This window comes from Lissotriton helveticus, chromosome 1_1, assembly GCF_964261635.1.
Source record: "Lissotriton helveticus chromosome 1_1, aLisHel1.1, whole genome shotgun sequence".
NCBI classification, from domain to species: Eukaryota; Metazoa; Chordata; class Amphibia; order Caudata; family Salamandridae; genus Lissotriton; species Lissotriton helveticus.
Window position 1 is genome coordinate 894,912,633 of NC_136057.1, and position 27,423 is coordinate 894,940,055.

General features: G+C 43.2%; 1 long non-coding RNA gene across 1 annotated transcript in view; it reads right to left on the reverse strand.

Annotated features, from left to right (window-relative positions):
• The window catches only part of LOC144818419 (uncharacterized), a 96,387-nt gene extending 74,194 nt beyond the window's left edge, over positions 1–22,193 (reverse strand). The window contains exons 1-2 of the long non-coding RNA XR_013607102.1: positions 22,107–22,193; positions 20,199–20,398 (exon numbers count right to left, since the gene is read on the reverse strand). This is a non-coding gene — a long non-coding RNA (uncharacterized LOC144818419). The remainder of the gene's footprint in view (positions 1–20,198; positions 20,399–22,106) is intronic.
• Between the last annotated feature and the right edge of the window lie 5,230 nt (positions 22,194–27,423).

Below are 27,423 nucleotides of genomic sequence, written 5' to 3' on the forward strand. Positions count from 1 at the left end.
CTCTGCTGGACTGACCTGTTGCTTTGCTGCCAAGGAGAGGGGAAGGACTTTGCTGCTGAGCTGTGTCCCCTGTCTTGAAGGAATCTCCAAGGGCCTGAGAAGAGCTGGCTCCCTGTTTTGAAGTCCCAGGAACAAAAGGACTTCACCCCCAGCTTCCCTGAACTCTGCTGAGAGAGTTCTGTCCTTCCTAGAGTGCTTGATCCAGTTGTGGGGCCTCTGGAAGTTGTATCTGAGCTGGGAAGCTTGAAACTAAGCTTAAGTGACTTTTGAACTTGAAAAGTGTCGCATCGCTCGCTTGCGGAGCGCATCCCCGACAGTGCGAGAAGTTTCCCGCCGCTACGGAGGTTGAGATCGTCGCAGCGCCTGACACCGCTGCCAGAGACGTCGCATCCTTCGTTTGCGGGACGCACCAGACCGGTGCGGGAGAATCTAACATCGCTGCGAGTATCGTCGCAGAGCCTGTCTTCGCTGGGTGAGAATGCCGCCCGGCTTGCTTGCGGACCGCATCACGTCGCTGCGAGCATCGTCGCAGAATCAACGTATCGAGGAGCTGCGAGAGAGAGGATCCCCGCTGGACCGTGCATCGTCGCCCCGGAGATCGTCGCAGCCCCTACGAGATCGTCGCATCGTGCCTTTGCGAGAACAGACTTCCTACGGAACCTACGCATCGGAATCCATACAAGTGGCCTTCCTCCCCATACAGACCGGATTTGTCGCAACACGCCCGCTGCTGCAGCGGAGCTGTCGCATCGCCTCCCCAGGGTCTCAGGAGCAACGCAGCGCTTGTTTTCCACCGCACCAGCTTCTGCTTTTGGAACTTTGTTGCAACTAAAAGGTACTGTGAGTAAACGTGACGCAACTGTGAACTTTTCACGCATCAGTAGAGAATTCTATCGCAACGTAGAGAATTCTAACGCAACCTTAAGAACTCTTTTTCAAACCATATTCTTGAACTGTGTATGTTGGATTTTTTGTCGTTTTGGTCTTGTGTAGTTTAGATTAAAATACCTTTATTTTTCTAAACTGTTGTGGAGTCAGTTTGTGGTGTTTTCACTGTGTTACTGTGAGTGTTGGTACAAATACTTGACGCAATGCCTCTGGTTAGCCTAGACTGCTCGTGCCAAGCTACCTAGAGGGTGAGCAGGGGTTATCTCAGAGGGTTATCTCCTTGCCCTAACTAGAAGCAAGGGTCCCTATTTGGACAGTGGTACCTACCTCTGCCAACTAGAGACCCCCAGATCTAACACCGCCCAACTCATGAGGAAACTCCAGACCTTCAGAACACAGCAGCCGGACTCATCCTTGACCTCCCCAGAAAGAAGCACATCACTCCTCACCTCAGGAGACTCCATTGGCTACCAGTCACAAAGAGAGGCCAGTTCAAACTGCTCACCCACGCTTACAAGGTACTACTCAACAGGCCCGGACTGGCCGTTGTGGGCACCGGGCAATCCCCCGGTCGGCCACAAAGGTGGGGGCCGGTTTTGGGCCCTGGGGGCCGTTTTTGTTGCAGAGCCGGTTTTGCAGCATAGCTGCAAAATCGGCCTTGTAACAAAATCGGCTGAAAAGCGGCCCTGGCAAAGCGCTCGCCCCCCTCCCGCCCGGGGGGCGGGGTGGGGGCGGCCGAGCACTTTGCCAGGGCCGGTTTTGGTTCCCAGTCCGGCCCTGCTACTCAACAAAGGACTGGTGTACCTCAACAAACTAGTTAATTTCCCCCAACCTACCTGTGAACTCCTTTCTGGACCCCTCGCCCTGGCAGTCACCCAACATATCCGCTGGGCAAACAGGGGAGGCCGCTTCTTCTCCTACTTAGCGGCTAGGAGCTGGAACACCCTCACCCTTCACCTCAGAGCCTCACCATCACTCCAACAGTTCAGGACGGACCTCAAGACCTGGATGTTCAACCAATAAGTACAGGCAGCATGATCCAGCAGCAGGACCCTAAAGCGCCTCGAGACTCTCACAGGCAAAGCAGCCGCGCTCTACAAATCCTGACTGATTGATTGATTGAATTTTGTTTCAATTGTTTAGGGTCTGATTCACAAAGGTAACTTACACTTTTGAGTAATTTACACTTTTGATTAAACTTAACACTTTTGGCTATTCACAAAAATTAAACAGTATTAAGCCCAGTATCACACGAGTCCAACAGATGGTACTGCAACAGCGTCCCCTGTAAAATAATGGATGTAGAGAATTAAAATTAAATACAGCAGCAAATAATGTTAAAGTACCTTAAAGTATTTACTATTGTTACAAATATAAATAAATAGAAATTGATGTTATAAATAGTATTATTTGCCATCCATCTGTTATTAAAGGCCAGTTCACATGGCAGTGCGATAACAGTGGAGGAGGTGGTAGGTGGGGAAGGAGAGTGGCAACACAGGGCTTGCAAAAGAGAAAATTACACAATGGGTGTCCCCATGTTTGAGGCCTAGTCAGTGTGAACATCCTTATGTGACAAGGATATTATCTTGGTAAATAAATGCAGCCTTAGGTATATTTAAAGTACACAGAACAGTGATGGTTGGAATGTTTGAAGTAAACTCCACCACTGGTAATCACTCGGACTGCATCTCAATCCATCATTATTTTGCACACCATGCCACCTGATTTTGGACCCAGCTATATGCCAGTCAGTCTTGACCCTGCTCCAATAGGAACAGTCCAGCCCGAATTGAAAAGCCAGGTCCTCCCTGAGCCGGAACACAAGCAACCCAGGAACGCTTTATTCCTGTGACTCAGTGTGATTGTTGATTCTGCTGTATTTAAAATGAATATTCATAGAGCGCATGATTACCAAAAAGGTGTCCTGGCTCTAGAGGAAAGACAGCGATAGTCACACAGAAAGGAGAAAAGGGGGAAGTTAGAGATTGGGCAAACAGTTCCATTGTAATGATTTGTGATTTTAAGTGATAAATATCCATTGGTAACTGTCATCTTATTACCAACTATGTTTATAGATTGTTGACTAATGTTAAGTGCTGCAAGTGTATTTAAGCTAAGTACCACAAGGTGGCAGCATATACTTACATATAAAATATGACTGTCGGATCTGGAGCATTAAGATCCGCATTGTGTCTGTGTGTTTTTAAATATAAAGCGAGAAATTAGCTCATGTGATTTAAAACGTTTTAGATGAGAACTAGATATTTCTTTTAATATGAAAGGCAGAAGATCTTTTTAGGCAGAGGAATATCACTGATATGCCCAGAATCACAGGCTGTTAAGTTGTGGGCTGGATTCGTACCAGATTTGCATTTGAAAGGTCAGCAGCTCTAGTCCTTAGGGAACATCTCTTACCTGTAAATTAAACTTTCTCCCCTTAACTTAAAGGGTGTTCATTTTTTTTGGTTTATATTTTTATTTACGTAGTGGCTATTTACCCGCCCCTTGGCTAAATAGTAGAGATTCTGCAATGTTCAGCCGGAAGCTGTGCAAAAAGCAGGAAATGTTCACTATTTACCTGGTCTCAGGCTAAATAGTAGAGATTCTGCACTATTCGGCTGATAGACATACAAATAGCAAGAAAATTAGGTGGCAGCTGGCTAAATAGTAAAGTTTCTGCACTTCTATATTTACCTAGTCACTATATAAATAGCAAAGGTTTTGTAGTATTTGGCCAGCAGTCAAACGAGGCAAAACAGTAGACGTACAATTGGGCCCACAGCCTTGCAAATAGACTTAATTATTTTTATGGCTGCTGCTTGAGTAGCAGAACTTTTATGTTATTTGACCAGTAGCCTGAAAAGTAGCAAAGAAATGTCACTAGCAGAAATGATGTATTGTATAACGGTAGTCTTGCAAATAACTTGATTCGAAAATGTATTATGTACCTACGGCTGGCTAAATAGTAGACAGTGTCCACAACTTGGCTAGTAGTGAGGCAATACAGAGAAACTTAACTGTTTACCTGGCTGCTCTAAAATAACTTACATTTTCTTTTATTATGCCTTTTGCAAATTTCAACAGGTACGTACAACAGGCAGGATTGCAAACAAGGAGTGGACACAATTGGCATCCTACTTTATGAAAATTAGGGTCCTTATATATTATTATTTCATTCGCAAAAAGTGGCAGCAAATTCGGCACATATGTTTTGGGAATGGATTAGTTCGCAAAATATTAAATAGCAAGGGGTTTTAGAATGACCTGCCTAATTAATATTAATATTTATTAATTTGTGACCCTCTGTGATTGGTTGCAATCACCAGAAATGGTGGCCTGCGAAGTACAGCACACCATCCTCTCTGTGTCTGCATTCCAAAATGGAATTTTGTTTTCTATAGCAGCCCTTGTTCCCTGAAAGAGCCAGTGCTGGTTAAAAAAAAAAAGGTTTTCCGTTTTGGAAAACATCGCCCCATAGAAGCTGCCAACATTATTTCCAAATTTAAAAGGGGCCCAAAGGGGCCCCCTTCCCCTTTTTAAATAAGTTATCACACCAACTCAAGGGTCGTTAGCTCATCAATGGTTTGTGACCATTCAGTCACAAACTATCAATAAAATCCTTTCCGAATTGGAAAGGGAAGGGAGGTAAGCGCTTTCTTCAATCCTCATATTTGCAATTCAAAAATGATCGTGTAAGTCCTTTTACTAGTCAAAAGAATTTTTAACTCATAAAGCGTATTTGTACATAATGATAAGCATTTTTATGCAGTGGTATAACGAAACTTGAAAGGGTCCGCCTGAAAAATACATAAAGGTGCCCCCTCCAGATTCACTCATGAGCTCTCAGGCCAGGGTACTATTCTGCGGGGGTCGCCTGGAGCTCAAGCCCCCGCCCCCCCTTGCACTGTGGGGTTGTGGGCATTTAATACACCACTGCTTTTATGGTCATAATCCCTGGGATTTAGTGGCCCTTTGTGCTAAAACTGGATTCGAAGCAGTCACAAACTTATAGGTCATTACATCCCAAGTGTTTGATGTTTCCAAGTTATTTAGACAGACATGGCCCAGAATGTCACTCCATTAAACAAAAGGCCAAGGAATAAGGACCTGCGATGCCCTTTATGGAGGTTTTCTTGTTCTCCACAAATGGGCCTAGTCCTTTATTTGCATCAATAAAACACAATAAATGAATAACCACCACCAAAATGCTTCCATCAGCACATTAAAAGAATAATCAGATATAAATCCAGCTAAAATAGCATGGAATTCATCCTTTTGATTGCACATTTTAAGAATGTGCAGATGTTCACACAATTCAAGGGACAATCCAATATTTGCAGATATTCCAAAGCAACCAGAGGTGTCCAAATGCCCTGCCTCCTAACAATAGGAAGCAAATACATCTTACTATATTCCTGATAGAATTTGCAGACTATAAAACACCTAGGGCCAGATGTAGGTAAATCTATTTTACCGACTCATAAATACCGAATTTTACCGATTCGGTATTTATGAATCGGTAAAATAGAAGGAGGGAGATGTAGGTAAATCCAGATGTGCATTTACCGAATCGGTAATATTCGGTATTTACCGATTCGGTAAATACCGACCGGTAATGCCCATTCATTCCTATGGGCTTTGAAGCCCATAGGAATGAATGGGCATTACCGATTCGGTATTTACCGAATCGGTAAATACCGAATTTCACAAGGGTGCAGGGGGTGTCACTTTGACACCCTCTAGCACCCCCATGACAGGGTCGGGTGCCATGTGGCAGGCATACATGCCCCAAGGGCAGGTCAGCCTGTCATATGGCACAGGTGTGCATGCACACATGTGCATGCACACCGGAATCGGTATTTTACCATCAAATTGAATTTGATGGTAAAATACCGATTCAGTAAGGCTTGTGGGACTCAGAAGAGTCCCACCTACATATCAAATTTACCGAATCGGTAAAAATACCGATTCGGTATTTTACAGAATCGGTAAATTTACCCATCGGTAAATTTACCGATTCTGTAAAATGACTGGCCCTACTTCTCAAAATCCAATTACCGGTCGGTAACGGCCGAATTCGGCCGTTACCGACCGGTAATTGGCCACCTACATCTGGCCCCTAGTCCTTTGTATCCCATGCATCTTGTTTCTCGGGCTTCTGATCCTGGACCTTTTCACCCCTCTCACCCTAATTTTCATCCATCAGTCCTCCTGGGTCTGCTCCCCTAGTTTATCTATTACCCTGGTTTGTCTGTTTCTAATAATCTTGCTCCTGGTTTTCCTAGCCCAAGTAGCCCTGCTCTTAGTTATGGTACTCCTTTGTCTGTTCCTTGTATATCAGGTCTTCTGCTGCTGTTTAATGTCCCCAGCTCTCTAAGTAGCCCCGTCCTCATTCCCTATCCTAGTGTTCCACCTTGCTCTTGTCATTTTGACCCCGGTCATCTCTATCATGGTCCTCCTGGGTCTAGTCTTCCTCATTCTTCTGGTCTTCCTAGTTCCCTTGTTGCGGCTCATCCTGGTTCATGCAGTCTTTGGCATCCTGGTATAGCATCCCCCTCAGTCTGATCCTCATGAACGTTCTGATCCTGGTCCCACTGGGCCTAGACTTCCTAGTCCTTTATATTTCCCCTGTCGATTCTAATATACCGTCTCTAGGTCCTGTTAGCCTGTGTTCTTTCTGATTATAGTCTTCCAGGTACTGGTACATTCGCTTCTGGCCCCTTGGTCCTCCTTGATCTGATCTCTGTGGTCTTGGCCCTCCTGTCTATGGGTTTTTCTTTACATTTGTCTCTTGGTACTGGTCCTCTTTGGTCTGTCTACCTTGGTCTGTCACTCCTGGCCCTGGTTGTCCTCATTTCTCTGGTTGGTGCTCCCAGACCCTCCTAGTCCTCCTCTTAGCTATTGCCCTTAGCCTTCTGTTCCTTCTACCCCTTGTATTTCCGTTCCTTCAAGCCCTTGTCCACTGGGTCAAGATCCATGTTCCTGTCCCTGGCCCTCCTGATCCTTCTCACCCTGGTCCAGGTACCCTTAATCCTGTTCTTCATTGACCCAATGGACAAGAACCTGAAGGAGCTCTCAAAGTGATGGGGCGCAAATCCATACTCCAAAATACAAGTAGAAAATGGCTGTGGTGGGTCCACCATACCCTACCCCACACTCCCTTATTTAACGATCAGGGAAACGTTAACTTTTTTTAAATAATGGGCAAACAGTTTATTTTTCAGTATATTTTCTTTGTGAAACAACACAATTTCTGGTTTTGCTAAGCAAGTTTGAACCTCTCCAGTGATGTGATCACCTCACTGCGAGCTACTGTAGAGTGGAGAGAGTAATATGGGACAGACATACTAAAGAGGTAAGAGAGTGATACAGGAAAAGGACAGATAAGAGAACGGAAAAAAATAGAGTGAGACGTTCAGAAGAGTAGGAAAACCTGAGGGAGAACAATCCAGACAATAGTATAGTGAAAGAGAATATTGTGTCAATTAATAAAAATTGTTACAAATAATTTCAAATAAAATCTCACTTACTTTGTTACAATTAATGCATACCTAGCGAGTTTTGATATGTTATATCTACTAAAAAAAACAAAGATGATTTTTACAAGCGGGACTTAAAAACAGATAAAATCAATAAAGTACTGGTATACAGCCAATACATCAATTCAATATTGAAGGGTCCTTCCCCTTATGTGCACACTTTGTGAGTCTTGCAGGAGAGAGTTGGAGTTATCGAGTTATAAAATGCATTCCTAATAATCTTGGAAATGTTCAAAACCTATTTTAAATAAAAAGTTTCGATGTTATGGTAAAATACATGAGTCTGACAGTGGCATAAATAAACTGAGTACTAAATATACGTAGGCGATTTCATTTCAATAAAGTGAAAGATGTACAATCCTAAATGAAGCATGAGTTTTTTTCACCAAGTAATTTCATTTCAAAGGTGCGATGTGCGGCTGTGCCTAAGAGTTCTTTAGCCTTATATGCAAACTTTGCAAACCTTGTCAATTCCATTGGAGTCTCCAGATTAAAAAGAGACTTCATAGCTTCAGTACAGGTCCACATCCCATGTTTTAGGAACAAGGGTTTCAATAAAGTGTGTCTTGCGTGTAGCAAACAACGACATATACAAACTAGATGGACCAAGTATACCTCGTGTTGATGGCACAGTCTGCAAGTTGTTATTGCCGCTAAGGCTTTCCAGCGCCTTTTGATATCTTTGATCGGCAAAACCATAAGTCTCACCATAAAAATGTGTTTTAAGATCGCCTTGTTTAATGCCTTGTTGAGGTATGGCTGCCGTAGATGGTCCTCATAGGAACTTGCAAGAATCCCAATATTACTACTGGATGAATTAAGTTCCTTCATGTCCTCTTCCTTTGATAATAATCGGACTTGTTTTTTCAATATGGACTTTAGGATGCCAGGCTGGTGAGTAAAATCCTGCAGTTTTGCCACGTCGAGATTTAATTCACTACAGGCAGTGTGCAGGCCTTCATGCCACGGATTGTTTCCTTTCATGAAAATTATCTTTAAAATTGACTTCATTTTGTCCAGTGGGGCTGCGCAAACCCCTGGATAGAGCCGCACCTTTGAGGCCCAATGCTCATAACTCTGTTTATGCAACCCAAATTTCAGTCGCACCAGAGCATTGTGAGCGTGAGCGGGAATCTGAAAGATTTGTTTAAATGCGCGACAGTTGGCATGTACCGTAGTGTTAATGAAAGCCGCCGGGAATGCTATCTGACCGTACGTGATTGCAGGGAGGAATTTTGCATTTATAACCTTTCTAATTGCTTTGGTCGACGGGCTGTTTAGCTTGGAGTACAGTTTGCACAACGCGAAGGTTACTGCTTTGGCTTTTGTTTCAACTGAAGCAATATGTGCTGTGGGTGTCCCATTGCTCATCAGCCACACCCCCAGGTAGTTCTCTTTGGTCGCTGTTACTATTTGTGAATTACCCAGTCTCCACTGTTGTCTGAGCTTGTTGGTATATTTCCCAAGAATCACTACTTTTTGTTTTTCCTGCGTTCTCTCGTAATTCGTTGTTGTTGTTGAAGGTGTTTAGTGCATCTAGTAATCTTTGCATGCCTGTTTTAGTGTGGTCCAGTAACATCATATCATATGCATACTGCATTAAACATAATCTATTTGGGCCGATTTTGGGGGGGTAAAAGGTTAGTGTTAGATATCATTTTTCCGAGGTCTGCCATGTAAAGATTAAAAGGCAGAGGAGCCAATACGCAGCCTTGCTTTAACCCTCTGTCGCTTGGAATCTTTTTAGTGGCTGAATTCGTCGCGGTTTTTACCCGTACCCAAGTACCTGTGTAGAGACTGATTATGGCTTTCAACAGTTTTGCCGGTATCCCCCAATCTTGCAGTTTCCGCCACAACAGACTCTGATTGACTCCATAAAAGGCAGCAGAATAGTCCACGAAACATGCAAAGAGAGGAGGCGTGTTTTTTTGCCCGGACTGTTCTATTAAGTAGGCGAGAGCTAAAATGTTGTCCGTTGTAGATGCTCCTGGCCTAAAGCCAATTTGGTACGCAGGTAAAATTTCATTTTCATTAGCCCAGTCCTGTAGATCTTGCAGGAGGAGGCTGGCGTATCCTCTCACCTCAATGTCCAGCAGGGCAATAAGCCTGTAATTAGAGGGGTCCCCAGTGTTACCCTTTTTATGGATAGGTTGCAACATGGAGCCTTTCCAAGTCTCTGAGAAAATTGAGTTTATCAGACAGTATTGGTAAAGTGGCATGAGTACGGTTCCCCATAAGTCGCAATCTTATTTGAAAAGGTGGCCTGGTAGGCCATTGGGGTCAGGTGCCCCATTTTTACTGATATTTTTTAGGACTGTCATCACACGTTCCCCCGGAACCAATACTTCAGATGTTTCTTCAATGGTTGTCAATTTCCCTGCCACGAATAGTCCAGGTGTATCTATGGGAGGAGTGTAAGTCCAATCCTTGATGAGGGGCCTTTGCGTGCCCAATGATGGTGGGTTAGGGGCTCCACAGTATAGTGAAGTTACATGGTTTATTCATCTGTCACTGGCGACCACACAGACAATAGTATAAGAATGACATGGAATGGAGCACTGGAGAGTGACACATAGAGGCTATGGAGGTAGAACATAGAGCACATGAGTGACATAGAAAACAGAAATAGGATTCTAACACATTGATACTTTAGAGGGTCGAGTCAGGTAAGAGGGCCACAAGTGAAGGAGAGGAGGAAGGGGTCAAAAACAGAGGGTGGAAATCTGGTGACATGGAAGAGACAACTGTAGAGACGAGGAGAGGATGGGTAGTGAGAAAGTGGAGTGAGTATATAGTAAGGAAAATGGTACATGGATAAAGAAGAAAGCAGAATGCCATACCAATAAGAAGGGAAGAGCTAGGTAAAATAATAAATAACATTACAGAAGTGTTTTGGGGAGAGGATTGATGGGGGGAGGGAGAGGAGAAACAATATGTAGATTGGAAAATGTGTCAAAAGGAATAAAAGGTGTAGACAAGGAAAAGAAACCACTATGGAAGGGAGACACTGGTATCAAAAAAGCGTGGGAGAGAGTCAGGGACCCCAGTGGGAAGCATTGTAGTGAAAAAGGGCAGAAAGAGACAGGAAAGAGGCCAGACGTCACCCCAAGTAATCCAATTACAGCATATTACATGGCCAAACCTAGTGCTGCTTCGCTTCTCCTGAACTGCATCTGCTCACAGTTTATTACTTTGCATTATTTCATTATAAAAAGCTTTTTAAAGCAATGTGCCCTACCTGTAATTCCCAAACACTAATTATGAAACATTCTTTGGGAATAAGATCCAAGGTTTCAGACAGTACTATATTTTACTGATTGAGAAATTAAACGTAAGCAATAAGGGAGGCAACTCTAGCAAAAAATGTCATTATTTAAGTGACACGGGCGATATCAGCTCAGTCTTTCCCTTCTCTGCAAAATGTATCTGTTGAATGTGCTGGATAAGAAAAATTGAGAACAGAAACAGAATTTCCACTGTCAGTCCAATCTACTGTTTGGCAGTTCCCTGTTTTTTGGCTGAAGGTGAAAGATGTTACGTTGTATGTGCTCGGATTGAAAATAAACCACGATCGCTGATGCAGAGCAAGCTGCCTTGCCGATTCAGGGGCACCAATGTTTGGATAACTGTCTGCATTACTGCATTTTCCATCCCAGAACTGTAGATCGAACTAAGGTAGCCGGGTCATGCAATCAAGGCAGTCCTTAAAAGATATGGGACTGGGCAGCAGGATCACGTCACACGGTCACAGTCATGCAGAATTACGTGTCTCCCCTGTGATTACTCTGATTGGGTTGGATTTGCGTAGGAAGATTGACGTGACGTGCAGCCGCAGACAGAGTTTTGTGTGGAAACGCACAGGGGTTTCATTATGTCAGCATGGAGGAGCTGAGTGCATTATAGCTCCACTTGCATTGCACCGAGGGCTGTGAAAATGTAAATTCTGCGTCATGGCATCATTCTTAAAGCGCCATACGTGCACACTTTTGTTTGTTCTGGCTGTCTCTCAGGGAGAGAGAAGCCAGCCACTGACAATACTGATTTTAAAAATACTTGTTTAATCTGCATGGTGACAAATTGTTAACTTTCCCTTTGGGATGCATATTAGGGCAGGGGCAGAGCCCCAGTGCCCTAATGGAGAAATCGCCCCTGTTTGCGTATGCATTTACATTCAAATGCCTCACACACATTGCATTCCCATTACAAGAAGGCCACCACCCTACCATTGAGTATTGGCCCTTTCTCTCAATGGCCAGCTAAATTAAGACCTCCTTCACGCTATTTATATGTCTGCCAGTCAACTTGTACACCATCTCTACTATTTAGGTTATGGTCAGCTAAACAGCAAGAATTATGTACTATTTTTGACGGCCACCGGGTAAATAGTAGAGGTTATGTGCTATTTACCCAACAACTGGGTAAATAAACACTTCCTTTTATTAGCTCTTTGTATAAGTGTACTAGTCATACCTAGCTCTGAGGTACAGCTTGACAATCAGAGTTTAGTTTACACAAAAGAAAAAAGCTAAAAAGCATTGCACAACGCTTGGCGGGTGATAGAAAGATGCAGTCAGTCACTTGTAAGGCGACTACAGGGCTTTGCCGGGGATGAAAAAAGTAGAGGGTCTCTAAAATGGGCATGATATAAACACATCAGCTACATTTGTAGGATTCCTATTGTCAGGCCCGGACTGGCCGTTGTGTGCACCGGGCAATCCCCTGGCCGGCCGCAAGGGTGGGGGCCGGTTTTGGGCCCTGGGGGCCGTTTTTGTTGCAGAGCCGTTTTTGCAACATAGCTGCAAAATCGGCACTGTAACAAAATCAGCTGGAAAAGCGGTCCCCCCCTCCCCCCCGGGGGGCGGGGGGGGCCGGCCGAGCACTTTGCCAGGGCTGGTTTTGGTTCCCAGTCCGGCCCTGCCCATAGTGTACCACCCAACTGTTATTTTTGTTTCCCTGAGCTTTCTATTGCACTGAGATATATAACACAACTGACATACACCAAAACCAGCCTGGAGTATTGGATGTTTCAATGGTTCGTAGTTTCTTAAGATAAATGGGTAACAACAAAGGTTTTGTTGCAAATAGAAAATGTTTAAATTCTGAAATTGTGAGACTGTGAATTAAACATTACTGAAGCCTGTGGAAGGGGTAGTGGTCTTCAGAATGTCGCAATCACTCCTGTTATGTTCACTGCATGTCCAGGCGTTTCATCCTGTGCCTGTGATGTATGAACGGTTTCAGAATCCTGACAACAAGTTCCACTGTCTATTACATACACACAGGACAGCCCGGCAGAATTTCCCTACATATATTAAACGTCTGGTTAGCAGAGGACAAGAAACTCTGTTGTCATACTCATACATAGTCCTCTCCCCACACTGTTTTGTATGCTTCACCTCTTTCTTCTTTATTACCTTAGGTATGTCAGATCACACACCCTTGTACTCTGAAGACTACATCCAGAAACTTATAGCAGGTCCCTCTCTTCTTTCTGACGCTACAAGCTCGATAAATCCTCCAAACAGTACATTGGGAGAACAACTAGAGAAATGTAAAAAGAAACTGGTGAGACTAGAATTGATGATAAAACTGCTCAATGAATACTTACGGGCAAAAATTATACCACAAGGTTTAGTGGTACGCAATATACCGGGGGTATTTACAGATAATCCCAAATATACCACCGGATTTAGTTACATCAGCACCACCTGTTCCAGGCACTGGTTGGCGCTTGGAATAGATATTGCCACCGAGGAACTCAATAAAGTTGTTGCAGAGATTCAAGATCTAGAAAAACAAATAAAAGAGCAGGTTTCCCCCACTGACATAAAAAAAACTATTAGAGGAGGTCCAGAAGACTGTTGATGAATTCAACCGAATAGAACAAAACAAAAAAAACATTAAAGTGAAGAAAGAGATACAACAATTCTCACTTGAACGTGTTATCCATATCTTGCAAAAGATTTCTATTCCAATAGATCCTATACGGGCCCCCAGAACCAACGTCCGTTGGGACGCTATAACAAAAAAAGAAACATTGTAGGTTTCTCTGATAGTTCAGCGGAATCTTCTGATAATTCAGATAACAGTGAAGGGCAAAATACTCCACGTAGAATTCTTTTTTTAGAGCGAGGCCAGACAGAACAGCCCAAAAAGGGAAGAGGCAAACAGCCACAACGCTGGCCAAATCCTCCGGGAGAGCGATTCACTCGCAGGCAGCATTACCAATGGTGAATGAGACCCTTCCTTCTGATATGATGAATATTGAGACTGATACTCTAGATACCACTTTGTTACCCATTTTTAATCTGACCCAACACTGTCTTACGCCTTCTGAATTATCTATTCTGAACAAAGGACTTTCATTTGTCCCTACTGTACGCCCCAACTTTCTAGAGGTACAGACTGAACTTTTACGGTTCTTTAGAAAGATAAGGCTTCATAGCTTCTTTCTATTGAACCCTTCCACTCCTCCAACTGCTAATACTCCATTCAGGCCCCCGTCAATATTTTCGCCCAAAGGAAGCATGATACCGGGTGAAGTAGTTACCTTCGAGAAACTGGTTTTAAAAGACCTGGCTAAAATTGAAAACAGTAAATGTAAATGTCGGAATTTGTAAAGCGCACAGCTACCTTCACCGGAGGTGTCCCGGCGCTGTCCGTATACCGCTTAGGAACCCTTCCTGGCTAATGTCCACTCCTGGGCACCCCCCAGGTGCAGCCAGGCATCCCAGCGCTTTTGGGGCCGTTGTGGAGACTAAGCAAGCTATTGCCCAGAGTTGCAGCGTGGGACCCATGATCAGAACAGGCACTGAGGCGAGAATATCCAGTCAGGGGAATTAATGAGCCGGAGACCCGCCGAGGCGGGAATCGAACCCTGGTCCCTGGCCAGAGCTCTGCATCAAGGTCTGCCTGCTCTAACCATTGAGCCACACTTCTCCACTAAAGTACAGTACAGTACAGTAAAGTATTTGTACCATATAACATCTCACTTGCAGAAAAACAGGAGCTGGCAGACCTTAAGAACAACAATCATGTGATTGTCAAGCCAGCCGATAAGGGAGGAGTATTGTCTTGCAAGATAGGGATAAATACCGCAAGGAGATTCTGCGGCTATTGGGCAATAATGCACATTATTGCAAGCTTCCTAATAATCCCACGAAAGAGATCCAAAGAATAATAACCCAGGTGACATCTGAGGCTCTTGAGTGTGGATATCTTACCAATAAAGAATTCCAGTTCTTGAACATTGAGTTCCCAAGGAAACCGGTAATATATACATTGCCAAAAGTCCATAAGAACGCAGAAAAACCCCCTGGAAGACCAATAGTCTCCGGTTGTGGTTCGGTCCTTGAGCCCTTGGGCTATTATGTGGACCATTTTATAAAGGAATTCGTTCCAGGAACTCAATTTTACATACGAGACAGTATGGGGATGATCAATTTGATCGAAGATCATCCTTTTGATCCCACATCTGAGGTACTATGTACCTTAGATGTGGAATCTCTATACACTAATATCCCCCAAAGAGATTCCCTTTTGGTTATGGAGAAAATTCTGGACTCTAGACCACGGCCACATGCAGTACCCATGCTTTTTATTTTACAACTACTAGAGATTTGCCTCACAAGAATTGTTTTATATTTGAGGACCAATTCTATGGCCAAGTCAGAGGGACATCAATGGGAGCAATCTTTGCTCCTAATCTAGCGATCCTATATATAGATCATCTTGAATGCAATCGTATCCTTTCGCCTATGAATCCTTCCACAGTGCTATTGCCCTGTGGAAGAGATACATAGATGATATTTTTTTGATTTGGGGCGAATCTATGGATCTCCTAGCTCAGTTCCTGCATTGGCTAAATAATAACTCCAATGGCCTGCAGTTTACCTTATCAACCAATACACAGGAAATATCCTTCCTAGATATATATATTTCCATAGTGAAGGAAGATTAATTACAAGCCTCTATAGAAAGCCCACTGAGCGAAACACGCTGCTCAGCTACCAGAGCAATCATCCTAGGGCTTTACATGACTCCTTACCTTTCTCTCAGTTTCTTCGGCTGAGAAGAAATTGTTTTCGAAAAGAGGATTATTTTAGAGAAGCAAATACTTTGTCCACTAAACTTCTAGCGAGAGGTTATCCTAGAAGATTGATCCGACGCTCTTTCAAGAGGGCTTGGTATTGCCCACGAGAAACCTTGCTTGATCCAAAGGAGAAGGTTACACAGAACCGCATTGTTTGTGTGACAACTTTTTCACCTATTTCAAATGCCTTGAAAAAGAGTGTGAGTAAACATTGGCACACTCTTAATGCAGGCATCCTCAATTTAGAGCGCCCACTATTTGCTTTTAAAAAATCTAAAAACATCAAAGAGCATCTAGTGAGGGCAGCACTGCCAGCAGTTAAAATTGGGAATACACTCGAAGACATATGGGGCCTTCCACGTCTAACAGGCCATGCAAAATGTGGTTCTTGCTCTGTTTGCGAAAGTACAATAGAGGGAAAAGACTTTTTGTATCAGCATTTGGTCTTTCATAGACAACATTTTACAAACTGTAATAGCTCTAATGTCATCTATGCTATTCTTTGTCCGTGTGACCTAATTTATATAGGGCATACCACACAAAAGGCACGCCTTCGGATTGGACAATACAAGAGTCGGATCCGGTGCAAGACACCTAATGCACCTTTAGTGGACCACTTCTCTGAGAAAAATCACAATGAATCCGAACTTAAATGGACAATTATTGATGCAGTCAAAAGCCCACCAAGAGGAGGCGATATATGCACCCTGCTCAATAAAGAGGAATTAAAGTGGATTCTGAGGACCAAAAGTATACACACTGGTCTAAATCGTTTGGAGGACTGGACCTCACTGCTTTGATTTTCACTGTTTTTTGAAATCCACCCTCTGACAAATACCTCTGTTCCAGCCTGTCCTGTAACTCTGCGATCTGGGGACATTTTCCTAGCTCTTTTTGTCGGTACATTTATGTAATATTTACGTGATGGTATTGCCAAAAGAGTATTTCTGTGTTTTAATTCGAAATGGTAAGATCATTGTCATAATGCTACGATGAATTTTTGAAATATGAAAATAAGGTCCTTTTGTAAGAACTAGTCCTTTACTAATTTTCGTTTAATTTTTTACTATAAAATTATTCGTTTGATATTAACTTTGAATAAGGTTTATCCATGAAACTGTTTGTTGTGATTATAGAACTGTATTGTCATGTGGATATGTGATTGTGGGGTCTCTTGATTGATAGACTGTATATTGGCGATGGTATCTATTCTTTCCTTAAACAGCAAGCTGGTTACCCGGATGAATTATTTCCCGTATAAATGTGTAAATTGTTCTTTCAGTGAAATTGTTTTTGGTGATTGCAGATCTGTATTCCCAATGGGTTGTCACCCGTATAAAATGGCCGCCGCATTTGTATGCATTAATTACTTGGTTATTTGACTTTTAATTGTACAATAGACCTGTTTATTCAGTTTAAAATTGAGGTGCATAATTATTGCTGTGAGGTTTTCTATGCAGTAGCAGAGAGCATTTCTGCACTTTAGTATTTTGGCAGATTTGCGTTTTTCTGCTTTAATCATGATTTACAGCTACCTAATTATAGAATTGATAATACACTAATGTCCCTGGCTAGTATAACCTCAATTATGAGAATCTCTGAGCCCGATATGGTTGTCACTTGATGCAATCATTATTTATTTTGAAAATTGTCCCTTTCAAGATGGCCCCCAGAGAGACCACTGGATTCCCCCAACTCCTGCTCATCACATGACTGTGATCATGTAACTTTGTTTCACTGTTCAGGTTTATCTTTACGGAGGACTCCTTCCGCCATGAATAGATCGAGTATTATCTCGAGCGCACTCCCTATCCGTTTTTGGATGTGCTAGACCCCCCATTACAGAGGTTTTCGTCTCATTAGAGAGGTAAGACAGCTCTAATGCACTTTACTTGAGTCACTATTACAATTGATTTCTTACCGTTCCTCTAACGGTAAGACGTTCTTCTGCAATAACCGAGTACTTTATCGGTCTGCTTTGTAGAATAGACCCTGAAATTAACTGAGCATTGACTCGGGCGGATGCACCATTCTCCATAACGACACCTGGAAAGAACTCCCCTTTTCCCCCGCTTTTTGTCATCCTACCGGTAAGACAGCTTCCATGCACTCTGCTATAGCCGCTTTCCCCATTATATTGCATATTTTAAGCATCCCCGTGTTCTATTCTGTAGGAATGCATCGCAGGACTATCTGTACCCACACTTGATATTATTGTTTTACCATCAATTCTCGGAGCTTTCGGAGCCTTCCGAGCCTCCTATTGGTAAGCATAATTCGAGACTTTCAATTTGTCGTGTGCTGGTGCTTAAATTTTATTTCCAAGACTCTAAAGTCCTACCCTCACGTTTTTTAGATCTCTTCACTTTATCGTATGTATTGGCAATTTCGCCCAGCATTGTTAGAAGAGGCTGACTCTAAAAGAGGTATGTCGTGCCTTAATGCTTTATGGTGTGGGTTTAAAACGGCATGAACACCACTATAGCACTAAATCTTGTGTTCACAGTAACAGACTATGAATGATTCTGCGTAGCAGCAATTTTTCGCACTTATTTGTCACTTACCCGTCAAATTCAACCAAATACGACTGCATGAGTCCCTACCACATGGCACGTTATATAAGGGTTCCTGCTCGAGTCACAAATTCTGAGTTGTAAAGTTTTGAGTCCACAGGGACTTTTTTGTTTTGTAATTTAAAATGTACTAATCTGGTATTTTTTCTATTTTCTCTTTTCTTTTGTTCCTTCTGGTTACACTCTATTGTCTTCTTTTATGGATGTACCTTCGATGTTATGTATTATGTTTGGCAACTTTTTTATATATATAGTAAAGGCATGTATTAATGTGTCCTGATGATGATCCCATATTAAAAGGGATCGAAACGTCGTGGACAGCTTACACTTGATGATTTGAACACCTTTTTATTGTGAAATCACAAAAAGTGTATTTAAGTATTAATTGTCTGTTTTAACTGTAACTAACTTACAGACTTGTTTCTTGCCTTGTAATTGTTTGTTTTTCTATGTCTGTATATATGTGGTAGTTGGACACAGGCTTGTGTCCCACTTGGAAATTGTTCGATATTCTTTGCCACATTTGATTGTATTAATTATTAAAATTGTCCGGCTGGACATCTAATATAGATTCCAATTTTGGTCTATATTTACTATTGTTTGCCTTGATATTTGAATTGTTGTTTGGGACCATTGTTGTTTGAAATACTGCATACTCCCAAGGTCCCAGGCCTATTGCTACTTTGGGTTCCCCTTGTTCTGTATAACGTCATACTCATACATGCCAACAATTTGAAACAAGAAAGAGGGAGAACTTGAAAAACAATCCCGGGACTTCATTTTTCCGATTGACGCGAATGTGATTTCAAGTGGGAGACAACTAAAATCAAGCTATTTTGGGTTTAAAAAACAAGCGTTTCCTGCCTGAATCCATCTGTTGGTATGTATGCATACTATACACATGCTGTGTCCATGCACTTTTTGTCCCAAATTAATCACCAGAAACAAGGTATTTACAAAATGATGCTGGGAGCAACAGCATAGGCAATCCTTAAAAATCCAAAGATGGCCATTGTACAACCTTTTTATTTATCATGTGGTCTTTAGCACAGGGTTATTAGAAGAATGCAAACAAGGGTGTGATAAAGGGTTTGAGTTGGAGGATGAGATCGGGTTGCCATGGGTTCTTAAGGTAATGGTGTTTTATTAGCAAAGATTTTATGTCAAAGGTCCGGAGGCCAATATTATGCATCTATCCTTTATTACCTCTCAAACAACATCGGAAGGTTGAAAGAGATCTTGTCTCAGGTTTTCTCTGTTGAGAAGAAAGGCCACACAGTGTATGGGCAGCTTTGCCACCCTGTCTTTCTTCACTTTTTCGGTCTGCTTTGCTTATGTTCACTGCAATAAACATATGCTAGAAATGAATGGGGTGTCCCATCTAACCCCTCGAAACCCGGGCAGAGAACACTTAGACTAGAACAAGCATTGGCATAGCCAATAGGCCTCGCTTTTGGGACCTTATAACTGTTTACCCATGCAACAGTTGTTTGCACCAAGGATATTGTGCTGCATAACTAAATACTTATATGGTCCCAAAGCAAGACCTATTGGCTATGCCAAAGCTTGTTTATGAAAGAGTTCTAAACATCCAGACACCAAAACCTGAGTTAAAAAACGACAATATATTTATAAAAGGCAAATCAATAACACCTTGAAAATTAACAGGGGAAAAAATAGAAGAAAGTCCAATATTCTGAACAAAACAGTTGAGATTCACATAGTGGAAAGGCTGCAGCATACATCGGCCTCCAGACACTAAGTCAAGGGCCTATTCCTGGGAGACTTGGAGCACAATGTAGCCCTCGGCAGTGAAACGACATGCATCCCAGAGGCTGGCCTTGGGAGACCAGCATGAAAACCTACAAAATTGTCTTCTTCTACAACTGTAACAAAGTCTAATGCTTTAAACTCCAAAAATGCATCTGTCTGAAAGGAAATACAAAACTGGGGACTGATTGACTGGAGAGGTCGAGAGGTTTCAGAATAAAGACCCTCTGGCGTTTCCTCAATAGATAACCCACTGTAAAGCCAACCAAACAGAGAATACCAAACAGGCCTAACAGTACGTGGAACAACAGTAGCAGGATTGGGGTCACTCACCAGCTCGGAATTATCTGCTGGGTTGGTGGATTTGTATCCAAAGGGGTACATGAGGAGCTGTGAGTAGCTGTGGATGGTGAAGAAGGCCCTGAAGTTTCCATGACTTCTTATGAAGTTTGCGACGGACCTCACCTCGACTTCAGGTTCAGCACTGGGCCCGTGGTATGTGTCCGAGCAAGGGTCCACGCTGGTACAGGGCCCTATCGACAGGGAAAGAGGTGATATTACCATACAGGGGACCTTGAGGAAGAAAGGTAGGAAAAGGTGGAGGATCTATGTAAAGAAAGAAGGAAATAAACATATCAAAAGACTGAAGTGGGAGGAGCATAAGAGAGGAAGGAAGGATGAATGATGTAGGGAAGAAGGAACAATGGAAGCAAGGGAAACAGAGCGGAAGAGAAGATGGAGGAGTAAGAGAGAAAGAAAAGAAGATGGAAGGAAGAAGGAATGGCAGAGGAAGGGAAGAAGAAAAAAGGGACTAAGGGAGGTATCCAAGGATTAAGGAAGAAAGGAAAGGAGGGATACATGGAGGGGCCAAGGTTTAGAGGACGGAAGAAACAAATGGAAGGAGTGCGGAAAGATGAGCGAGAAATGCAAAGGGAGTAAGGATGGGATGAAGGAAAGAATGGCAGAGCAAGAGAGAGAAAAAGGAAGGAAGGGGAGGTAGGAAGGAATTGATGAAGAGAGCAATGGAGAGAGCAATGCAAGTAGCAAGAGAAAGTGGAAGGAAGTAATGACAGTAAGCCATTAACGAAAGTAAGGAAAGAAGTATGGGGAAGAAAGGAAGGGTGTTGAGTATCGCAGGATGGAGGCAGATGGAAGATAGAAGAGATGTAGTAGAGGAAGAAAGCAAGGAAAAATGGAGAAAATGCGGGGGAGAGGCATTCGGGAACTGAAGAGGGCAAAGGGTAAGTAAGAAAGGAAGCAATGATGTGGGTGATTGATAAAGAAGGAGGGAAGATGGAAAGAGACTGAGGGCGGACCGAGGGTCCCCACAGGGGACCCTCATAGGAGGGCGGCCCCTTAGTGCCCCAAGATGGCACGCCTCTAGCCCAAGGGTGGTTACCTCTTCCGGGATGGCGCGTCACTTCTGTTCTGCGAAGGGGGCGGGAGGAAGTATATATGCTTCCTCCCCTAGTTTCCCAGTCTCTTTGGCCACTTTCGCGATGATGTTCCCCTCCCTACCGCTTACCCGACATCGCAGGGGGAAAGTGGGGGGGGGTGTTTAATGTAGTAATTACTGTCATTTATGTTGCAGGAGGAGTTACATGATGATCCAGAGGCAAAAGGGACGTAGGAGTCCCTATTCTGGAGCACAAAGGGTGCTGAGGCCTAATATCCCCGGGAGATCTGTGCGGTGGACCCTGGGGTGCGACGGCACCCCGTTATCCTATGGGCGGTTGGAAACCTGGACAACCGGGGGTCCCTTAACGCTCCGCCCCTCGTAGGGGGGGTGTGAGCAAGATGGTGGACAAAGAGTTCACTGGATTTGGGAGGGGCTAGTCCCCTCACCACAACCGTGAAGCACCGTCTGGCCAAGGCCGCGGTGCTACAAGGTCCATCAGGTTGGAAGCTGCGAGGGGCAGCTTGCCTTTGGATCATCTGTAAGATAACCCACCTTGTTGGCATTGTATGCTAATAAACCTGCACACCGTTTTCCCATCAACAATTTGTCTGGTCTGTTTATTATATGTTCTGCTTATTGTGGGGTGCTGGTGTAAGGGCCGATATGGGCACTAAGAAAGGATGGGGCAGGGCATGGGAATGAAGGAGCTGGAAGTAAGGTTGGACAATTAATGGTGCGGCGCAGTTAATGAGGTCCAAGTAATTGTTTGTTTATGGGGTGATGCCTCAAAGTAACACTGTATGTAAAACTACCACATCAAAAAAGACGGCACCAGCATCTACCTCTGAATCCGGCATCCCAGTTCCGATTGGGGTCTGCACCGACACACAGACTGCCGGACTTCTTAGAGCGGGTCTGGTGCCACATGCGGTTCTGAAAGACACAACAGAGAGGCGATGACCCAGGGAGGAGACGACTTTCAGGTGACAAGTCACAGACACATTCCTTTCCAGGAGAGAAATCTGCCATTTGTCACTGATTCAGACACAAATACTGTGCCGACCTATGGACCATATTTCAAACTCGTCAATCAGTCTCACACAACCTGCGCTGAGCACGTGCACACAAGGGTCGCGCGTGCACTAACACGGGCATATGAATGAGAGTATTTGGGGAATGAATATTTCGGGAGCCGTTGGCTCTGGCAGGGAGTCTTGAAAATACACCTTCCCCAGATATTCAAAGCCTATTATTAGAACATTAACGTCTAGCCCATCAATATGTACTACCAAGAGGCCCCGCTGAAGCCATCAGTGAAAGGCACCGTAAAGGGAGGCCCTGCTAAGCATAGTTGTCACTCCCCAGTATTACCGTTGGACAACACTAACATTGTAAAAAATTACTCGCCAATTAATTAAAGTCTACAAATTGACCTCCTCTCCGTTCCAGTTCATTGAAATGCACAGCGCTACAGAATTTGGTCTACCCAAACACAGTGTGTTAGTGAAGAAACCATCTCCATTCCACAAGGTTTTATTGGAGGAAAATTAAACAAGTTACATTGAAGAAAAGACGGGAAGAATTTAAGTGCCGTAAAAAACATGAGATTAACATCCCTGTAAATAAACATACTTAAAACGTGAGTAAATGTAGAACGCTACATCCCTCTGGAAATGCTCTGGGAAGAGGTTGACGAACTCCACTACCTCTTACCACCACTCAACCCAGTCGAACTCCACTACCTCTTACCACCACTCAACCCAGTCACAAACAAGCGCCATGCAATAAACCAACAATCTTCCTCCTCATCCCTTAATCTGATAAACCGTGGTCAAAAATTATCGGGGCAAGAAAAACCTTGCGTTAGCTGTCCCACAGAATTCTATTGCACAAAAAAAAACAAAAAACAAGTCTAGATTAAAGGGGAAAGCAGTGAGGCTGCAACAATTGTATAGAAGTGAACTAGACCACAACGATGGACCCTTTTTTACTATCAGCACCTGCTATCCTATCCCCCCTTATCCAATGTATCTTACCCTCAAGTTACAATCGAGGTTTGTGTGCACACTGTATGGCACCCACCGTTACTGTGCCTTTTCCCTAAGGAACTGAATACAAGTAAACGAACACAAAGGTGCACCACAGAGTTCTTCAAATAACAATTCTGTTAATGAATTATGAAGAAATGATGTCTTTCTTGTATTTTCAAAATTCTTTATTTTTCCAACGTTAGCATGTCTTCATAAAAAATTGCCGAAGGCCTGTGCTGAGTCTTCTTTTTTTCTATGTTAGGACTTGGAGTCAGATGATATGGGTGATGCGGGCTTCATAGGTTGTCTTTTCAACTCCACCATGTAATAGAGAAGATTTTTCAATCCATCAAAAACAATCTGTATCGGTATCAAATGTTATCCGGCTATTCAAATGAGCCCAGCCTGGGCTGCTGGGATCTCGGATTTCGGAGAAGGTGAAAGGCGCTGTGGATGAGGACAGGTCAATTTATTATGATCGACTTGCTGGTATTCCAGTGCCCACACATAAGTTCTAGTGATTTACTCATTTGAATAGCCGGATAACATTTGATACCGATACAGATTGTTTTTGATGGATTGAAAAATCTTCTATATTACATAATTTCTGCATAATTCATTAACATAATTGTTATTTGAAGAACTCTGTGGTGCACCTTTGTGTTTGTTTACTTGTATTCAATTGTAAAGAAGTGCTCACTGCAGTGTGGATCAGGTAGTGGCAGCAACTCTCCGGGCTCCTGCGCAGTATGTGATTATACGTTTGCTCAAGGTAATGGCATGCACTTATAGATAATGACACGAATGGCAGAGAAAACAAGCAGAAGGGTGCAAGAGCAAATCGGTTGCCGTGCTGAAACATAAAGCATGGCGCCCATGCATATAGCTGTGTGTCCACGATTGCGAAGGGTGGAAAGCAAACTTAAAAAAGCAGCCCCGGTGCAGATGAACAGTCCTGCAGTTCCCCCGGGGCACAAGCAGGCATCCACTTCTGTCAGGACAGATGATCACAGCAAAAAGACAGAAGTAGATGCCTGCTTGTGCCCCGGGAAACTGACTGCAAAAAAAAAAAAAAAAGCTTCCGCGGCAGCAGGAGGAGAACAAAGAGGGCGCTGCCTCTTTGACCCAGTGCAAGCATCCAATAAATGCCGCTATCGCACGTGAGGTCAGCTCTTTGTCCTTGAGGGAAATGGTGCAAGGGCGAGGAGGCCGACACTCGTTTTCTGCCTCTGTAGAGCACCGCCGCTCTTCTCCTTTTGTGTTTTATAACATGCAATTAATACCAGAAGTCTCTCGGGATACATTCCGCGATTAGCATCTTTGGGAACTTCCAGAGCTCAAGCCTGAATGGTAATAAAGCGTGTCAATGGCATCAAGGCTTAAAATAATGAATTCTGTTCATGGTTTGCTCAGATTGCGGCCGGGAACACTCTCTTCCCTTCTCTGGAGTGGAGAATGGGACATAATGGAACGGTCGCGTTTTAAGTGCAAACTATTGCTTTTAAGAACTAGTGCGGCAGGCTGCAGGGAGCAGGGGGAGGCGCGCGCTGCAGGAGGGGGCTGCGAGATTCACTCGCGGGAGTGATTATTGGTGCCAGATGGTGGCGCGTGCTTCAGCAAGTGAATCTCCTGACGTGCACGCGTTGGCATTGAAGGCAATGGAACGCGTGCACGTGCTTTGCTGAAAAGCCGAAGCGATCGGAAAAGGTATTTTTGCCTTTGCAGCGCATGCGCGCTGCTAAGGCAACACCTAAAAATGGGATACCGTAGAGTTGAATTCATATAAGAAACATTCATACCAGGATTAAATAATTCGTTTTCCCTGGGATTATGACTTAACTAAGTATTACTTTATCATAATTTTCAGGAGTCTATCTATGCATCTGTACACATCCCATAATGTTTTATAGACCTCTGGTGCAAAGGTAAAAACAAAAAGGAATGTACAAAAGGCATGAACAAGAGTCAAAGATTCAACACATTCCAAGTGCCCGCTAATGTCGGCAGAGCTCATAGTCCATTAGTACATCCTTCTTCCTTATTATTAAATACAAAAAGGTGGTTGTCTAATGAGTCCAATTTCCACTCTACCCGGAGGTAGTCACAAAATCAAGAGAATCCTGTGACACCTGTCCCTTTACTTTCTCCTTATGACTGTATACATTAAATATCAATTTATCTTGTTCGACTCCTCCTATTGAAAAGTCAACTTGTTTCGGACCGTAGTCAATAAAGGCCTCCTCAGGACTAGGAAGACAAGATAACCCGAGTCTGAATGAAGGTCACATAAACAATAAATGTCCGACAGACCACGGCTTATACAAGTCTTCACCCAAATGGAGGATGGAAATAGACAACTTGATTCCTGAAATCAGTTCAGGGCAATGGTGCTTGTTAATTGGACAGCAACAGCCTGTGAATTAGAGATTAATTACCAGATAGAGGACAAACTCTTAGTCACATAGCTTGACTGCTTCAATGAGGTCAACTGGGGCATCTCAACTTTAATTAGGCAATGTTTACCCTTAGAACATCTTGCGTTTGAAATCCAGAGTCCCAAAGATGCGACTGCACCAAAATCAGTAAGTGTACTGACTTGACGTCATGTGACGTGGCATCTTCCCTGCCTTTAGTGCCTTGCACTGCTACCAATTACCAGAAGATCCACCTTCAAGCTGCTTTGTATCACACACAAACCAATAAATGGTAAATCTGGAAGAAAATCAACAAACACATCCAACAAAAGTGCCTATGCTCAAGAATAGCTCTGAGCCTCAATGTTCCTATGCATAAGAAAAAAAACATGGGTGGAACATCTTTCTCTGTTCAAGCAGGCACTTTATGGAATTCACTACCCACACACATCAGATACAATCATTTTAGCTTCAGAAGATTACTCAGGAGCTGGCTCTTCACCACATGACAACTATACTCACAACACAACACTATACTCAGACATAACCAATTATGCTTTGTAACAGGGATTCTGCTCATACACAGAACTGTGCATAGAGACTTGGAACCTCAGTGAAATAGGGTGTACCAAAACTCACCTTAGTATCCAAAATCCCCTACCAGACTAGCAATCAGTGTCTCATTGGTTCTTCCATACCCCCAATGATTAGATAACCCGGAACATGGAACTCAGAATACCTCAGGCAATGTGGAACACATGAACACTCTTTCGTTATACTCTCATACCAGTCCAAAACGGGGAGTAAATGAAGACACGTGCAAGTTTGAAATATTTATTTCTAATGCCGTGTTCTCAGGCGCAGTATCTTAGCTAATACAAGCAGACATATTAAAAGCAACAAGATTATCAGCATAATTACTATTCCATAAAATAGAAAGGGAGAAAGCATGTTAAAATGCTAAATGAAAAAGGCTAGATTACACCTAGATCTCACCCTCCCTTGCTAATAGGTTATTTTATATCTACAGAAGGTCTCTTGGGATTACAAGGGCGGCCCCATACCTCTGGTCCTAGTAGAAATGGATCACATCATTTTCTACACCAGCTCTCTGCATGCAAATGTTGTCCAAGTGTGTTTGAGCATGCCTACGCAGTGCATTATTAAACGTGCCAAAATCAGAGGTGGCCACAGCTGCATATATGTTATGTCTAGAACGTGCGCTGATCAGACCGAACAAAAACCACTAAGGAAATAACCTTGAAGGCCTTGGCACTTACTGTTCAGACAAAGCTTACCAAGCAAGGCTGCTACTATAGGAAAACAAATTATTCTCGTGTGAAGCAAAACAGTCTGCTAGACTCTAAACATTTATGATAATGTGTGCCGTGTGCAAAGGCAGCAGAAAGGAAAAATGGTGTTTAAACTTCTAATAAGCTCATGCTAACTTAACACAGTGTAAAAGCAAGGCCCATCCCCATGACACCCTCCTTTGATCCGAGCACGGATAAGACAATGGGCAAATATGGAAAGCAGAGTCTAAGAATAACAGTCAGAACCAATTTCAAATTGCCACAGGGAAAAAACGTGAAGAGAATTTTTTTTTTAATGTACTTCAAGCAATTCTAGCCGTGAACATAATAAATTCAATAAGTCTGGGGGGAGGAAAAAAATGGAAGACGATAAAAAATTTTAAAAATATCCGATGTCCTACT